At 35.3% G+C, this 20,106-nt stretch overlaps 1 long non-coding RNA gene across 1 annotated transcript in view; it reads right to left on the bottom strand.

The window, feature by feature from the left end:
* The window catches only part of LOC136836740 (uncharacterized), a 153,219-nt gene that overhangs the window by 115,558 nt on the left and 17,555 nt on the right, over window positions 1-20,106 (bottom strand). Inside the window, exon 2 of the long non-coding RNA XR_010852463.1 lies at window positions 6,760-6,807. This is a non-coding gene — a long non-coding RNA (uncharacterized lncRNA). The remainder of the gene's footprint in view (window positions 1-6,759; window positions 6,808-20,106) is intronic.

The raw sequence follows: 20,106 nt of genomic DNA on the forward strand, positions 1-20,106 counted from the left end.
CTTCTGAAGTTAAGTAAGGGGATCTGGTGAGACCAGCGCTCTGTTGTTTCTTATAAATAATTCTTTGAATTTCTTCGCTCATTCATTCAGACGTGAATTGGTGTTGGTGAGCGCTTATCATTACCCGTCCGCCGGCATATTTGTGGTGCTTCGTACTCAGGTAGGTCATCCGCCCGTTCTGATTGGTACTGCTTGAGCACATATTACTTCGTGATTGCTCCTTCTCCATGCTTTATTTCCTTTTCTCCGTTTCGTTCCTTTCCTCTCCACACGGGCATTCTACTTTGTGTTTTCCAAGTTAAAGGCATCTTGCCTTCAACTACAAGTACAAGTACATTTCCATAAATTACGGAAGCAATTATTATGGTACGCAGCCCGAAAAGAGATTACGCTATTATGCTGTTTAAACTTTTATTGCTGTTATTTTTCGCTTTTATGGTGTTTTAACTTTTATTACTGTTATTATTCGTTTTTATGATGTTTAAACTTTTATTACTACCATTATCAATCAAGATAAAGATAAGGTGTAAATATTCGTACCGAAAAGTCATAAGACACCTTTAACTTAAAGAGCAAATTTTCACTTCATAAAGAAAAATTGAATAAAGAAATAAAATACATAAAGATAATGCATAAATATAAAACACACAGATCCTCAAACGGCAATACAAACCTTTAAAGTAGTATTATATCGGGTTCTCTTCAAACCCCGAACATCGGCAACGATTTCTGGGTTACATTTCGAAGCAAACGTCGATTAGTACAGCAAGTGCGTTCTCGCAAGTCTGGTCTCTGACGCTTCCCAGATCTCCAGATCTTGGATGCAGAGTACGCCTTCATGTGTGTAAGACCGGACTGTCGATTTAAGAGTACAAGCGCTCTCTCTCTCTCTCTCTCTCTCTCTCTCTCTCTCTCTCTCTCTCTCTCTCTCAGTAAGATTATGGAATGAGTGATGATTGTGTACTAAACATTAAACAAACTCAAATTGCGCGTGCACATATGCAAACAATGTATGTATACAATATATATGCACACAAATATATATGCACATATATACATATATATACTCATATATTATATATATAACATATAAATATATAATGTATATCACTTATACACAATGGAATTTTTATATATAAAACCGCAACTTCTAGGCCATAAATATCCAGTAATATCGAATTCAGTACACTATGAGAATGGTTACCGTCAATGAGAGTCGTCGGTACGCTCTGTCGGGTGTTCCAGGTGCCAAATAGCTTATCAATCATAATTCCCCTTTCGTGATACTCCCGAGGCAGAGAGAACTGGATGTTAAACGACATTTGGCCTAATGTTTGTGAATATAAAAAATGGCACGGCGTATGCGATAAATGTATTACATATTATATATATAATATATATATATATATATATATATATATATATATATATATATATATATATATATATATATATATATATATATATATATATATATATATATATAAATATATTTACAGTATATAAGCATTAAGTTACAAATGTCCTTTGATATCAATTCGCTCTGCCTCGGAAATAATATATTTTCATATATTATATGTTACCCGAAGGAAATTTTTGTAGTTGATAATAAGTTCGTCGTCTCGTGGGCTCGAACCACGAAAGACAGAACTCAGGACTACAGTGACGCATATTAAACCATGGCCGTGTGGTTTAATGCGCATCACTGTAGTCCTGAGTTCTTTTCTTCTTTGGTTCGAGCCCACGAGACGACGAACTTATTATCAACTACAAAAATTCTCCGGGTAACATATATGAAAATATATTATTTCCGAGGTAGAGCAAACTGGATATTAAACGACATTTGTAGCTTAATGCTTGTATATGAATCACGGTGATGTGATAAAATTCATTTATACAATATATATATATATAAATGTATATACATATATATAAATATAAAATATATATATATAAATATAAATCTATATATATATATAATATATATATATATATTTAACTGCTTGCACGCATGTGTGCGTTTGTGTAATAGCCAAGGACCTTGGTAACAGCAGTAACAAAATACGGATATTCGAGCAATTTGACATGCCGGAAAAACTCTCTTCAGCTATAACAGCACACCGAAAAGGGTCGACCTTCGAATCGTTGCTAAAAAAACCTGAATGAAATAATGTGACCGGGCTCATTTACACACACGAAAGTGGTGTAAGAGAGCACGGACGCTCCTCCGCAATGAGATACAATTACCGAATTCAAAGACACTAATCGGCAGGACTAATCGATTCAGTACTTGGGTCACACTGACGGCCATAATAACCATCTAGAATTTCAGTTCGCCTCTTCTCCACGTTCACTCCGTGACGACTGTTCCATCTTCCTCCATGGCTAAGATTCGGAATTTTCTTACCATCTTCTTCTTCTTCTTCTTCTTGCCCTTATCCTTGAACTTAGCGTCTAAAAAGTTTTCATGACACTGACAGCTAAGTTTTACTATAACGGTATCACTTTTTTACAAACATATTAACATTATTATAATTTGTATCGTCAGGAGAACCACGTCCCGGCGAGAAAGAGAGGACATTATTATTATTATTATTATGGCTCTTGTTGTTGTTGTTGTTGTTTTGCTATTGTTGTTTACAGCATACTTATTTTTATGGAACAAGACATAAGGGCAAAAATCCTGCCAAGCAAAATTCTACGCAACACAATATCCATTTACGAAATAAAGAAATTAAAGATGAAAACGTAACTAAATAATAATTTAAATACAAATAAAAACAATAAAAGAAATAAACAAATAAATAACAGTTAATCAGAAAAAAATAGATGATTTCATAAACATGGCACATCCCGGCACTATCGCACCCTTTCCAGACCTCTCCCACCTCAAGAGTGCCACCATCCGCTACAGAGCCCTTTGAAAACGGCAGCCCACCTACCTACTCGCTCGGCCTCAACAAAGACCTCCATGTACAGCACCACCGGCAGCAGATGGAGTTGGCGTTGCATGCGAAGGTCAAACCCTAACACGGGACATTAAACCTATTTCCAACCTATTATATATGCGGGAACATCTGGGTCTGGCGGGCTGCTGCATCTGATGTAAGGCAAGTCGGCGTGGCAACACAGATCAGACATCTCTGTCCTGTCTGTTCAACGGATCATCACCATCCTTCGGTTACTACAAATTACGACCGGGTTTTCTTGTCAACAGCGCGGTTTTAATTTTTTTCTGTTTTTTTTTTTTTTTTTTTTTATTCACTTCGATGTTTTTAAACTTTAGTTTGTTTTTTTTTCGAAACTTATCACTTCGTTGCTTGCTTCAGTGCTATGGTCAGACTCAGAAGGACAATCAAGCAGGTTCTCGAAAGCTCTCGTTTAGTATATATATTTCTAATATATATTTACATTTACACTATCGTGGATATTATTATTATTATTATTATTATTAGTATTAGTAGTAGTAGTAGTAGTATTAGTAGTAGTAGTAGTATTATTATTATTATTATTATTATTATTATTATTGTAGTAGTAGTAGTCCAAAAATCCCAAAATAACATTTATTCAAATGTTAAACTTTGCACAACTTAACTTCTCTTGCACAAGTATTATACTGTCCTTACATACCGTACATATAAAATTATGGGTATTTTACCTATTTTGTAATTATCCTAAAATTATGGTATTTATTATTATTAGTACTGATAAATGGTAACAGTATCCATCACAATACTCTCATCATATCATCATTTTTCATACCCACATATCTCTGTCCAAAGGAATAATAAGTTCCCAGAGAACGCAGAGCCATTGTGAACAGCGAGAATCAGACCGAAAGGGGAGGAAGTGTGATCTTCAAAAGGCCTTGGAATCAGTATAAAAGACCAGTCTCCAAGCCAGCTCTGCCTCTTGCAATCAAGGTAAAGAGATGGAAATAGCTCAGAACTCCAACAACAGGCTTCTCTACTAAAGATCGCGACAAAAACTCCAAGATTGAGTCGTACTATGGAGGTCCCGGTGACCATAAAACATCGCTTCTGAAAAAAAGAAAAAAGAACAAAACAAAACCCTTGAAATACAAGACTGGTACAACCGTCAGCTCTGAATAACTGCAGATGCAAGCCTGCTAAAACCGTCCCTTCTGAAAACTTTTCAAAACAGTCTATCAATACTACTGCCACTTTTGAAGCGATACAGCAAATCAAAACTGTCAATTTTGACAGTTTTGAAACAATAAAGCATATCAAAACTGACACTTCTGAAACACTTTAAATGTAACTCTATTAAAAATGTTCGTTGGAAAAATTCAAAACAAGATTTTGAGTGAAAAACATGAGGACGGTAAGACCGTTGTTTACCTTCGAAAAATTGGAACACACGACTGATAACACAATCTCTTATCAAAATGTGAAATACGAGTCGTTCAAAGCAATACTTTCAGTATAATATAAAATAAAAAATTAATAACATGACCACTCTGACAAATTACATACCAAGGGAGTGACATCGTTCCTTGCTGAAAATATATAAAATACATGGTTATTCCAAGGTGAAATTTACTGACAAATATTTAGAAAAAAAAAAAAAACGAAAGCAAAAATACAAGAATTAAAGACTTCCTAGGCGAGAGAGAGAGAGAGAGAGAGAGAGAGAGAGAGAGAGAGAGAGAGAGAGAGAGAGAGAGAGAGAGAGAGAGAGAGCCCACAAAACACCTGGGTATGAAATGGCGTTTTTATCAACGAAAATTCTCCATGAGATAAATAGGCGAAGTACGAAAAGATGTTCGGACGGAAGAGACGGCGTTATCATCGGCCATCAGCAAAACTGGCATCTGCTTTTACGAACGATGGACGTATTTTGACGGGTCCGTTTATTCTGCAATAACATTATTGGCAGAACCAATCACTTGTTCATATATATATATATATATATATATATATATATATATATATATATATATATATATATATATATATATATATATATATATATGTATATATATATATGTGTGTATATGTATGTGTGTGTGTGTATATGTATATATATATGTATCAATAATTCTTGGTTTACTTCTGAGATTATTTTATGTTGCTTTTTTTGCAGTAATAGCTTTAAACTTTTCTTTACATTGATTAATCTTTTTTCCCTTTGCACCGTAATTCTTGCCTTTATTTTTAAACAATCACTTTAATTTTACAAAATTACTTTGTTAGTTTCGTTTTGCGCTAATAATTTTTTATCTTCTTACTTTTAGTTCCTTTTTGCAAAAAGTCTTCTCTTAATTTTATTATATGTGTTTTTCTTTTTCTAAAACCGCAGCATTTTTTCCACACCAATTATTTCGTTTCCACACCAGCTACTTTGTTTTACTTAAGTCACTCACATTATTCCCTTGACATTTATTTCGTAATATTTCTCGCAATAAAGTTACCGCATCCCTCTCATTAAATTAGTTTTCTCCATTTATCTTTCACACCCTAAAATATAAAACCATTCCTTTTACATTCAAGGAACCTCATTCGGAAACCTACGCTACAATCTACTGTCTTGGGACCTTTGCCTTCGCGACGCAAGTTAAGTCTGGAGAGTTGATGTATCAATATACCAAATTCATCAAGGCAGCTAGAAGTCTTCAATCGAAAAGAATCATTACTCATTAGGCTAATCGATATAAGAAATTACGCCCAAGGGCCAAGCGCTGGGACCTATGAGGTTATTCAGCGCTGAAAGGAAAATTGAAAATAGAAGAGGCTTCACAGGTGTAACACGAGGAAAACCTCGCAGGAAACAATAGTTAGGAGAGGGTAAAAGATGGAAGAAAGAGAACACAAAAGGAGGTACAGTCAACAGAAGGAAAGGGGTTGCAGCTAGGGGCCGAAGGGACGCTTCAAAGAAACTTAAGTAATGGCTACAGTGCACGGCGTGAGGTGCACTGATCGCACTACCCTCCTACCGGGATTAGGCCAATCAATCAACATGAACGTTAACGTACTATAATGAATATAACTCTCCTGAGTGCACATTAACGGAATGAAATATGGCTTTGCACCACCAATTTAGTATATTAGTAAATCAATCATTTCGGTCTTTTTTTTTTTTGACGTCGATCGAACAAGGTCTGGATACTTTCGCTTATCCGTGCTACGCTTACGTCCTCTGACACCATAAAGAAAGAGCAACGAGCTGCGTGGTCATCTCATCTGCTGAGTCTTATCACACTAGCCTCCTCTCTTTTCAAATACGCGCTCTGGGACATACACGTGCGAGGAAGAGTTAAAAGGAGACGTACAAACACGTTATAAAATCAGCGATGGTGATTAAAAGTGGTAGATACTATGATCATTACCTCTAAATACAGCTGAGGAACGAGTTTATGTTCATTCATGTTGAGCTTCGTACAAACAATAAGGATTGGATTGGTTGACCCTTATATAACACATATCAAACAGCAACTGAAACTGTTAAGTAGACCTGTGCAAACACAGCACATAAACACAGAGATAAGACCGACTTCCAAACATGTGAAAAATGCCGCTGGTGTAGCAGTTAGTGAAACTTCTAACACACAAGGCTCTGGGGAAACAATACAAACTAAAACGAGCACCGAACACGGCTAACGACTTCAAACATGCAACGACCCAATTCTGGTAAAAACCGGAAAACAAATGAAGACTCGAATCTTTCGTCGGTGTTCTGGGAACTGTTGTGCAAATATTTTTAAACTGTTTACAAAAAAATGCGAATTTTTCTCCTTACCTGAAACATGCGTAGATCCGTCCCTACTTCATTAGCGAATTAATCTTTCTGAAAGAAGAGGAAAACAAAGGTTAATTAAAAAATAAAAGACCGTTTCAGTGCGTTACATCTTAACATGGCCGGATGTAAACAACATTCGTCACTGACACAAAAATAAAAGCAAACAAAACCAATAGAAAAAACAAAACACTCATCAGTGGCCATGAGTTTGTAAGAACTGTTAGTTTTAAATAAGATTTTAGATAAGAGAGAGAGAGAGAGAGAGAGAGAGAGAGAGAGAGAGAGAGAGAGAGAGAGAGAGATCAGAAAACGCATTATCTGTTATGAGTCTAGCATCCCGTCTCCTCTTGTTTTATTCGCTCTGCTTTAGTTTGTTTATAATATATATATATATATATATATATATATATATATATATATATATATATATATATATATATATATATATATATATATATATATATATATATATATACATATATATGAATTCCGCTGATGCAACCATAATTCAAAATGAAACTCTATTAGAAAGTGGTTTCTTTCCAGTTATTAATATTAATACCTTGAAGCTACTAAGCTCTTCCAAATGACTTCACAAATCGCAAATGAATTAAAGACAGTGATAAAAAACAATAAAAAACTTGAAACAAATAATCGGATGAACAAACGATATGAACATGAGCAAGAGAGAAAAATACCAACAGATGAAAAAGAGAAAAACACACAAAGAATGAACAAGGCAGCAAACCGAACAAGTAGAAGACGTAAATAAGGACACATAACAACAAGAGTAAAGACGCCAAAGGACAGACGAATTAGCAAAAATAAAAAGAGTTCTAACCTCCCCAATGCAGCTACAATTTAACCACGCATTGTCAACATTACTTACGCGTCAGTCCTGCCATTATGAAGTGACGCTAAAAACGTATTTGATTCAAGTATGTTAGTACTGACGTTCAGGATAATAATAATAATGATAATAATAATAATAATAATAATGCGAAGAAATTCACAATGTCGTGATTAATCTGTTGTATAATAAAAATCCACAATTTCATAAATACAAATAATACAATTTATTTAAATAATTGTGCATTTTATTATAAAATAATAATAATAATAATAATAATAATAATAATAATAAATAATAATAACACTTGAGAACATTATTTCCTTTCAACTGTGTCAACCTGTAAGTGCATGAGCTTAAAAATAACGGAATAACTTGTGAATGAAGTTAAGCAAAACAATTCAATAAACTCCTCCCCTCCCCTCCTAAGGCCAATCTTTTGGAGCGATGATGAGTTGGTGTGGTCTCTCAGGTGGCAAATCCTCAGGTCTTCAACGATGATAAAGAAGAGTTAATTAATAAAAGGGAATGCAATGGAGTATAAAAGTTTAGGCCACTGGCCAAGCACTGGGACCTATAAAGGTCATTCAGCGCAGAGAGGGAAATTGAAGGTAAAGGTGGTTTAAAAGGTGGAACAGGAGGAAAACCTCAAAGCAGTTGCGCCATGAAACAATAGTTGAGAGAGGGTAGAAATTAAGATGGAAGAAAGAATATGAACGAAGGTAGAGTAAAAGGAATGAAAGCTGCTGCAGCTAGGAGCCGAGGGGACGCTGCAAACACCCCATAAATTGCCTACAGTGCACCATGTGCGGTGCACTGATGACACTAACCCCTACGGGAAAGGGGACCAGCAATGGAATACTACTGTCAAGTTTCAGGCAAATTCCTTAAACTGGTTCCCCGTAATTCCGGTCACGGATAAACAAACAGACAAATTGAACCAAAATCACAATGATCCTCCAAGCGCGAAGATAATGACGTAGTAGTCAAAACACGAAGCAAAATAATACGAACAAATGAAAGCAAACAGTAAACATAAACTGAATAGCAGACGGTCGAAAATAACTCACAATAAAGGGCAGTGACCTTTCTTGCCCTCACCGCCTCACCAAAACCTCATCTCCCCCCTGGGAGCTAATAATAACGCCCTCGCCCCCCTTCCCACATCCCCGACAACCCACACCCAAACGCCGAAAACCGAGAAAAAAGAGAGAGAAATGAGAGAAATAAAGAGAGGGCAATAAAACAACCCTGATGCTCGTTGCCTCATATTCCCGGGCGCGTGGCAGAATGGGGTCATTAACCTCTCTCTCTCTCTCTCTCTCTCTCTCTCTCTCTCTCTCTCTCTCTCTCTCTCTCTCTCTCAGGAAATGATCGATGACATCCCTTCCTATCTTATCTGTTGTTTCTCAAAACATCAAGCGAAGGCGATAACAAAATAAAAATAAGATACAGCACAAATACACAAACATCCGAGTCCTCTCTTTGTAGGGCTTAGGCACTAATGAAGCACAGATAAAAATGAGGTGTCTTTAAAATAATAATGATTAATGTGCCATTAAATTAACAAGGATCAGTGTGAAGTTTAGTATGAGTGTCACGGTGAAGGTCACTGCCCTTGGTATCATCTGAAAGGGCGTTATTTTTAAGTGGAGTTTGCGAACCGAATGGCAGATCTCCATCTCTTCCACACTCATTCAAAAACTTCAGACGTAACACTATGCAAATCTATGCATGAGGGTTTACCTTTGCAACAACTTTTAGGGTGAGTCCAAATTACCGTAAAACATGATTAAATATGCGTCGGCAACTTATCACGAACACATCACAGACAGGTTGACAACAAATCAACGAACGGAAGCGGATAATCTTATGAAGCACGGGTTAGGATTACTATGCAGCCATTAACTTGTGTTTAACATGTTTGTGAAGTGTGTACCATAAGTTACCGACGTGTCTTTAAGACGTGTTTTACTGTAGGTGGACGCCGCCCTTATATGACAACGTAGGCGTGACAGACATACTACTGACTGACGGACAGACAAATAGAAGGAAACTATAGGCCCAAGACTTTATCTATAAGGCTCTAATAGTCATTCTTTATACAATGGAAACGACTAGAGAGAGAGAGAGAGAGAGAGAGAGAGAGAGAGAGAGAGAGAGAGAGAGAGAGAAACCCTACGACAGACATTAAACACTAACCGGCAACTTAAGCCCAACGCAGCAATCCTTGCGGGACAAATGAAAGGGGTAACAGATTTCAATGACGTCATATAACACAAACATGACCGTATTAAGCGCATGTACGCCAATCAATAGAACCTAGACTGCCATGGGGTCAGGACTAACGAGATTGAATCGAGGTAATTGCATCCGTGTGTATTTAACTGACATGTCCAAGAATGCATGTGAGCATGTAGGATATAGTTTGTATATTAATGCATACTACTTGTGTCAAGTTGTGAAGTATCCTGATAATACACATATACTTCACAGTGCGAGTGGATACACAATAAAATTGAGTTGAATACAGAGGTTAGGCCAAAGGCCAAGCACAGGACCTGTGAGGTCATTCAGCGCTGAAACGGAAATTGACAGTAAAAGTTTGAAAAAGGTGTTAACAGGAGGAAAACCTCGCAGCTGCAATATGAATCAGTTGTTAGGAGAAGGTGGAAAGTAAGATGGAAGACAGTGGATATGAAAGGAGTACAGTAAAAGGAATAAGAGGGGTTGCAGCTTGGGGGCGAAGGCACGCTGTAAAGAACCTTAAGTAATGCCTACAGTGCACCGCATGAGGTGTACTGACGGCACTACCTCCCTATGGGGATACACAATAAAGGTATGATTGCATGTTAATAAAAGTTTTAAAAAAAAAATTTTGAAAACACACACACACATATATATATATATCAGAGCGTTTTAAAAGAAAATTTTATATATATACACACATATATACACACACACACACACACACACACACATATATATATATATATATATATATATATATATATATATATATATATATATATATATATATATATATATATATATATAGCTTAATGATAAATAATATTGCCAAGACCAGGAAGAACATTCTTTATTATACGAGCTTTCGAGGTATAAAACCTCATCAACAGGCTGAAAAAACCGACAAGGATGAGAATCAATAAAATTACAATAAAGTGAATTGTCATAATAAATCTCTCAGACCTCTAAGCAACCTATTTAGTTTGTCTTCTAATTTCAAAATGAGAATCGCAATATCTACATTTTGAAATTAGAAGACAAACTAAATAGGTTGCTTAGAGGTCTGAGAGATAAGATTGGGGAAGCTACATATAGCTCTTTATTTGTTTCAGGGTCTAAGCCTGGTTATTTGTACGGTCTACCTAGGGTACATAAAATAGGAAACCCTTTAAGACCTATTATTTCCTCAATTGGTACTTTTAGTTATAACCTGTCTAAGTTTTTAGTTCCAGTTTTAAACCCTCTAACTTTAAGTGAATTTAACATCTCTAATTCTTCCAAATTTGTTAAAGAATTATGCTCTTTCAATTTTAACCAAGATGTTGTAATGGCTAGTTTCGATGTAACCTCTCTTTTCACCAATATCCCACTAAAAGAAACAACCGACATTATTCTTAATAAAATAATATATGTGAAAACCATTTATCAGTGTTTGGACTTAATAAAATAGACTTGCAAAAATTATTAAATTTAGCAACTGCTGATGGCATTTTTACTTTTGATGGTAAATTATATAATCAAATAGATGGAGTATCTATGGAAATTCCTTGGACCTGTATATGCGGATTGCTTCATGGGTTATTGTGAAAGGATTTGGATGTCTGAATGCCCTAGCGCTTTCAAACCTTTGTATTACTGTAGGTATGTAGATGATACTTTCCTTGTGTTTAAGGAATTATCACATGTTGATTTGTTTTTGAATATTTTAATTCTCGTCACCCTAACATTTCTTTTACTTGTGAGACGGAACAAGATAATAAGTTGTCATTTTTAGATGTACAGGTATACAGAAATAGTGGCAAATTTGAGACCTCTGTTTATAGGAAAAGCACTTTTACTGGCTTGGGATTGAATTACCTCAAGTTTTTCGCATAAAGTTGTATAAGAAGAACTCAATACGCACTTTGATAAATAGAGCCTACAATATTTGTTGTGATTTTAATTTATTTCATCAAGATATGGTTTTCCTCCAGAATTATTTTTCTGAAAACTCATATCCCATTTTTGTACTTTACAAAGTTCTGAAAATTTTTAAATGAAAAGTTTTGTCCCAGACCGGTGTACAGTACTGCTAGTAAAGATGTAAAAAGTACATTAAATTGCCTTACCTTGGTCACAGTAGCTATATGGTCCGAAAAAGTTACAAGAAACACTTAAGCATTGTTTCCCTTAAATTAGTTTCCGGTTTGTTTTCTGTAATCCTTTTACAATAAGATCACTTTTGAGAGAGAAGCCTACTCTGCCTGTGGACCTTAATTCCTGTGTCGATTACTTGTTCACTTGTTCGCAGTGTGGTCTGCGATACGTGGGATCCAGTTCCCGCTGGCTCAGACACAGAATTTTGGAACACAGAGGTCTTTCTATTAGAACTAGGTTTCCCCTTTCCAAACCACCCTTTTCTGCCATTAGAGAACACAGTTTAGCACAGGATCATCCTTTCACTGACCTGGATTTTCGGGTACTGTCTTTTTGTTCAAATAGACTGGACCTTTTGATTTCAGAGTCGCTGACTATTAAAAAGATGAAGCCGGAATTGAACAACAACTCGTCTGGTATTCAACTAGCTATCGTGTAATTTCATAGTAGATACTCAATTAGGCCGTTAAATATTTTACTTTGTGAGTGGCAGTTTGTTTACATTTCACCTTATTTTTATTTTCATATTTTTATGCTTGTGTTCGCTTTCAAATTTTCGTTATTTTACGTCTCACCCTTTTAGTTTGTATTTACTTGTTCATTTTATATATTTGGTCAGTATTTTTGCTGAAGATTTATTATGACAATTCATTTTATTGTAATTTTATTGATTCTCATCCTTGTCGGTTTTTTCAGCCTGATGATGAGGTTTTATACCTCTAAAGCTCGTATAATAAAGAATGTTCTTCCTGGTCTTGGCAATATTATTTATCATTAAGCTAAGATTTCCAAGTAGCCGCCTAATTACCGAGACTATATATATATATATATATATATATATATATATATATATATATATATATATATATATATATATATATATATATATATATATATATATATATATATATATATATATATATATATATATATATATATATATATATATATATACATACATGCTACACCACAAGTGATGACGCTAATACACAAGTAGCCTATGCGACTACATACGGCATGGTAACCTGCGTTAATATATAATCATCGCCGAAATTATACATCCACATACAAGTGCAAGCACTATATAAACGCTCTTCTTACGCATCGACATACACAAATAAACATACAAGTGAACGCCCTCATCAACGCAAACACAGACACATGCGGGAAATGTGACTACATACACGTGTTGACATTTAAAAATTTGATGTTCATGAATGAAACTGCATAAACGTTTACGGATAAACACGTGTAGTTTTATGCAAGTGTATGGATACGTGTACTTGCATGCAGGTGTATGGTTATAAGGATGGATGTGTGCATTTACATAAAAGCACGCCATAAAATGCACGGTCATGCAACTAAAGAACAATTATTAACAAAGACATGTTCATATGTACATTATACAACGAAGCGGCGCTTATTAACCTACATGCCATAAATGCACAACCGATTAAAAACAAATATATATATTTATATATATATATATATATATATATATATATATATATATATATATATATATATATATATGTATATATATAAACAATATATATATAAACCTATACCATGACAAGAAAGCACATATACATATCTGTTATCAGTGATACTGTGTATGATAAACAACTGTACATGTAAACCTTGGGACCATGACAAGAAAGCACACACAAACACACATATCTGTTATCAGGTGATACTGCCTGTTGATACTAAGTACATCATCACCTCTGGTATCACTGGGCCCAAAGGGGTTATTATATAGTTTCCTCTATATACGGCTGGTGAAGGGGCTGCAGTGTTAACCTGTGACACTGTGCATATGCAGCTGCATACCTAGTCACTCTCCTCTTATTCCATAAAAATACATACATACGCGCGCACACATATATACACATATATATTATATACCTAATTATATACATATATATATATATATAGTATATATATAAATATATATACTGTATATAAGAACCTGCGTTTATAAACGATACGCGAATATATCTAAAAATTTTAGTCATTCACATTCATGTATTACAAATTAACTTATGCATGAACGACTGTACATTTCAATATACCCCGAATAGGTACATGTGCCATATTTCTATAAACCAAACCCCCTCCCCACATCAAACTAAAGCTGAGAGTTACACGCGTTTCCCTCTAATTTTTCGATGATCTAACCTCGTTCAAAACAGCAGAAAGCCTTATGGTGACATTCTTCCCCTCATGTAACCTTTGCAGTTCATTGTCTGACAAAGCACATAACCCGATGTTCGAGGTTATGGCTGACCTGAGGAGAACTGGAAAAAGTGTAAAATTCTAACGCAACGGGGAAAGATTTTTATGGGCACGGGAACAATGAAACAAGAAGAGTTTTCTGAAGCTTGACAGCAGAAGGAACAAGCCAATCATCACTAAAGGTTAATCAGAGAATTACCAACTGCCTTAGAAGAGGAACTTTCAGCTTAATTAAGCTATGATGTACAATGGCAGAAATGGCACCGTTGTGTTAAGCACAATTATAACATGGGAGGGCGTCTCATTAGGTTAATTTTCATTCCGATCATAAATTCTTACCAGAAAACGATGAATCGGCAACTAACTCCTCTTAGATGATCCGACCTCACTGGGAGCCAATGTCCTTCATCCCATATTCCGGATACCTCCTTTCCGGCCATAACTGACCACAACCAGTTCTGCGTATCTTGACTCATCGAATAATAATAATAATAATAATAATAATAATAATAATAATAATAATAATAAGTTTTACATTTAATCTATAACCGAGCAATGATTATAAGTATAACAAAAATTACAGTAACACCTTTCCCTATGACCCAGACAACACAGCAATAATATTAACAACTGGTGCTTTGACGAAATAAAGTGAAATTCTTACTGCAGACTGGAAAACACAGACGAATGTTCACGAAAAATCTCATCGTACAAACAAAATGGATCCATCAAGAAATGAATTTAGATTCTTTCATTCCAGAAGGATAATTAACGTTACTTTTTTTTTTTGTCAGCGCTGGTACTTTAGTACTCGATGGCCCTTGACGACGCCACGCCATAAAATACCTTAGTTGGATGGCACTAGACACTACACCACCGGTTATAAGTGGATGTATTGAAGAGCAAGGAATAATAGATGATAAGTAAACAAAATTTACAGATTTGTTCCTGATACACGCACATACTAAAAGAAGTTAAGAGAGTATTGTGGTTATTACAAGTAATATATATATATATATATATATATATATATATATATATATATATATATATATATATATATATATATATATATATATTATTCATGAAGCTACAAATGTCGTTTAATATCAAATTCACGCTACCTCGAGTATCTCCGATGGAGAATTATCACCGAAGGGGAATTTATATAAGTGATAAATGAATAAGTACCACCGGTGGTAACGTCCACTGGAGTCGTTGAATGGGTCCATGTCATGGGTTCGCGTCCCGGTGGTACTTATTCATTTATCACTTATATAAATTCCCCTTCGGTGATAATTCTCCATCGGAGATACTCTCGAGGGTAGCGTGAATTTGATATTAAACGACATTTGTAGCTTCATGATAGTATATAAATCACGGTGTGATAAAAATTTCATATATATATATATATATATATATATATATATATATATATATAATATATATATATATATATATATATATATATATATATATATATATATATATATATATATATACTGTATATATTATATATATATATATATGCACACATATATACAAACAAAATAATGTTGTGTCCGGAGTTCCACAGGGTTGTGTTCTTGGTCCACTATTATTTTCGGTGGCCTGGAAAACAAGATTGTTCAGTATGCCGATGATGCAACGCTTGTGGGTGTAGTAGTCTCCACTCACGAGAGATGAAGCTGTCCTCAGCCTCCATTGGGACAGGGACCGGGTCTGTGAACGGTGTAGTCGGTGGGGTATGAGGCTGAATTCCAATCAAACGAAAACTCTATTGATTGGCAGATCTCATACAGATTTTTCCACCCCATCCTCCCCTTCAGGCGGATGGGACTTTGCTGAACGAGTCTGATGCTTTAACTATTCTAGGTGTAACTTCTGACTCACATCTAACTTTTGAGAAACACCTAATGAATGTTTCGGTAAATGCCGCACGGAAGTTAGATATTGTTCGCAATATTCATAAGTGATGAAATCAATGCAACCTGTTTTAGATCGTTTGTGCTTCCTTTACCGGAATACTGTTCTCCTGTGCGGATCCCTGCCTCTGCCACAGGTTCATCTCTTTTTAGACAGTGTGGTTCGTGGTGGTAGGTTGCTGTTTCCTTCCAGAGGTCCTCCTTTATTCCTCACACCGTTGGACTGTGGAACAGCCTCCCAGAGGATGTCGTGCAGCTGGAACTTCTGAAGTTCAAGCGAAGCTGCAATGCATTACTACCCTCATGTTATTCTCCTTGCATTTTAATACATTTTTATCTATTTTTTTACCTGTTTAATAATTTATTTATTTTTCCTTTTCAATAAATGAGATCTCTTCTTTCTCTATTTCCTTTACCTTCCCTCACTTCCTAATGAGCACCATATTCTTTAGAAGTTTGAATTTTAAGTCAATGGCCCCTTTGGTGGGCTTGTTCCATATGAACAGGGCTCATCTTCTGAATAATAATAATAATAATAATAATAATAATAATAATAATAATAATAATAATAATAATAATAATAATAATATATAAATTTTTAACTCACACCGGGATCGAACGCAGGTCTCTCAAATGAAAGGCAATGGCACTACCAGCTGACCCACACATGTTATTACAGAAGTTGGAGCCTGAGTACTTTTGTAAAACTGTGGTTTTCCCTGGGCAGGCGGCCTCCTAACATACCAGGGAGTAAATATATAATATATATATATTATATATATATATATATATATATATATATATATATATATATATATATATATATCTATATATATATATATATATATACACACACATATTAGCCCCAGAATCTAACGACCCATAGCTTAAAATCACTGAAATTGAATTCTGTTAGTTTTAAATTATCACTTGCATTTGCATATACTTATTTACATCAGCACTTTGAAATGTTATTCTTGCGTTTCGAGCTGACTGGTTTTTTTATATTCTTCTCTTACATATGCCATTATATGCTATTACACTGAACTCTTTACATTCTCTACTGAGATACTAAACTATTATCCTAAAGCAATTATTATTATGCATTGATAATGTCAAATGTTCATCTTGAATTCTTCGCCTAATCATAACTAATATTTAACTTCTGATTTCTCCTTTCTGTATTATATTCTTTCCTCTTAATGTTCATTACTTAAAAATTAAATGTCAATACCAAGTTATAATAGCCTTAGTATAAGTCCATACTACAGTAAAACGTCATAAAAGCACGGCGACAACTTACCTCTTACACATTACAAACAAGTTGAAATGTCAATGATTATAAGTGGAGAACGAACCTTCGGCCAGTGCTGGATAATCGTATAAAGCAATCCTTTGAACTACCAATAAATCATTACCATCTATTCAACCTGCTTGTGATGTTTGTGCGAGAAGTTACCGACGTGTGTTTATGCCCTGTTTTACTGCAGTGTTGCGGAAACCCTTACTGATACATTTCTTCAAACATTATCGATTTTCATATTTAACCCATGTGATTCTCAAAGAAGGCATCGTGCTTACCCCATACAAAAAATGAGAAAAAGCACGTCAAAAGAAGAAGAAGAGAAGAAGAAGAAGAAGAAGAAGAAGAAGAAGAAGAAGAAGAAGAAGAAGAAGATTCTCAGCTATGACAGTAGAACAGAATATAGAATTTAGTCCAAAGGCCAAGCGCTGGGATGAGGTTATTCAGTGCTGAAAGGAAAAATGATAGTAAGGTTTTGAAGGTGTACGACGAAGAAAACTTTGCAGTTGCACTAGGATAAAATTTTTAGAGAGGCTGGAAAAATAGAAGGAAGAAAAAGAACATGAACGGAGGTACAGAAAAAGAAATGAGAGAGGTTGCAGCTAGGGGCCGAAGGACGCTGCAAAGACCCTTAAGAAATGCTTACAGTGCACCACGTGAGGTGCACTGACGGCACTACCCACCTAAAGAGGAGCTATAATAGTGGATGCTGGAAGAAGTATCGGAGACAAAGTCTCAAAATGACTTTATTTGTTGGACTGTCAGAGCCTACTCTATATGTTAAGACTGTAACTCTGTCTATTTTTAAGAGCTATACAGGAGGTGCAAATACCTGGCTGATGGCTAACAAAAAGTTAGGTTTCATTCATATAGTTGTCTGAAAAAGGTGACGAGGAGTAAGAGTTGAAATAAAAAAAATGGTTATAGGGTTTCTGAGGCCTGAAATTAGAATGATACACAATATATATATATATATATATATATATATATATATATATATATATATATATATATATATATATATATATATATATATATATATATATATATATATATATACATCACACACACACACACACATGTATCACACACACACACACACACACACACACGTGTATGATGTGTGCTGTTGCTTAGTAAAAAACCTACATCAATGTTTTACCCTGGTAATAGTGTAGCTCTTACCAGATTTAAATTTCACTTTGCATTCAGTGGCAAAGTCACACCCTCCACTTTGCTGATGTGATCTTGTCATCTCCGGAAGATCAGCAGCGTCCAGGAAAAGCAGCGTCAGCCCTCTTCTCTCTAGCCAACATCCCCGGCCCCACCCCCAAACCAACCTTTCCCTGCGGATGCTTCAAGAGCATATTTTTATTCCATCTAATCGAATTGAATTGAATATAGAATTTTGGCCAAAGGCCAAGCACTGGGACCTATGAGGTCATTCAGCGCTGAAACGGAAATTGACAGTAAAAGATTTGAAAGGTGTAACAGGAGGAAAACCTCGCAGTTGCACTATGAATCAATTGTTAGGAGAGGGTGGAAAGTAAGATAGAAGAGAAATATGAAGGGAGGTAAAGTAAAAGGAACTAAAGTGGTTGTAGCTAGGGGCCGAAGGCATGCTGTAAAGTAAGTCATGCCTACAGCAGACTGCATGAGGTGCACTGATGGCACTATCCTCTACGGGATTTCTTCTAATTTTTCCTCTTTTTCCTTTTCATGCCCATAACCATTTCTTGTCTTTTCAATATTATTAACATTACGAGTTGTATAATAATAATAATAATAATAATAATAATAATAATAATAATAATAATAATAATAATAATAATAATAATAATAATAATAATAATAATATAGGAGTTTTATAATAATAATAATAATAATAATAATAATAATAATAATAATAATAAATAATAATTTATTGATAGCAGTGGCACGGGTAATAGTTTAAGAAAATGAACGTAACATTGTCTTCATCTTTTTTCATTGTTTCAACAACCAGCCATTTCCCCCTTTAGAAGTAGTGGTTCCAGAAGATAACCATTTGTTCATAACTATTTAGTACAAGGGATGGGGTTAAATGCCTTACATCGTCGAATCCACAGCCCATCAAACCAGCAGGGCTGTAGCTTTTTCTATTACTAGAGACCCTAACAGTACTTAGCTACTCACCCTGCCATATGAGGGACAACATTATTAACATTATACAGTAGTAGTAAAAGTAGTAGAAGTCTAGTAGAAGTTCTAATGGTTCTTAACAATGAGCTCCGGGTCTGACGTTGGGAAGGGAAGGACGGATCTCGTCACAATCCCTGGAGGCGGGTCTTTAGTGCCTCTGCTCATTTCAGCAGTCATTTAGGCACCAATTGGTCAGTCGACCGCTGTCGATCCCAGCATCAGTGGAATGAGAATGAGAGACACACAAGTGAATAACAAGAGCAAGATCGGTTCCCCTTCCAAAAACATACCAATAAATGGACGGCTTCAGAAAGCATTGTTGCTGACGAAGCTCGCTCAACTTCCTCGCCTCTGAGGGATCCAGTGGTGGTTGAAATTGTCGCTCTTTTAAACAAAGAGCATTATACCGAGACCTTCGGAAAGATTTACAGAACTGGCAGTTGGCACTGGTTACCCATTCCCCA

This window comes from Macrobrachium rosenbergii, chromosome 56 (genome assembly GCF_040412425.1).
Source record: "Macrobrachium rosenbergii isolate ZJJX-2024 chromosome 56, ASM4041242v1, whole genome shotgun sequence".
In the NCBI taxonomy this organism is placed as follows: Eukaryota; Metazoa; Arthropoda; class Malacostraca; order Decapoda; family Palaemonidae; genus Macrobrachium; species Macrobrachium rosenbergii.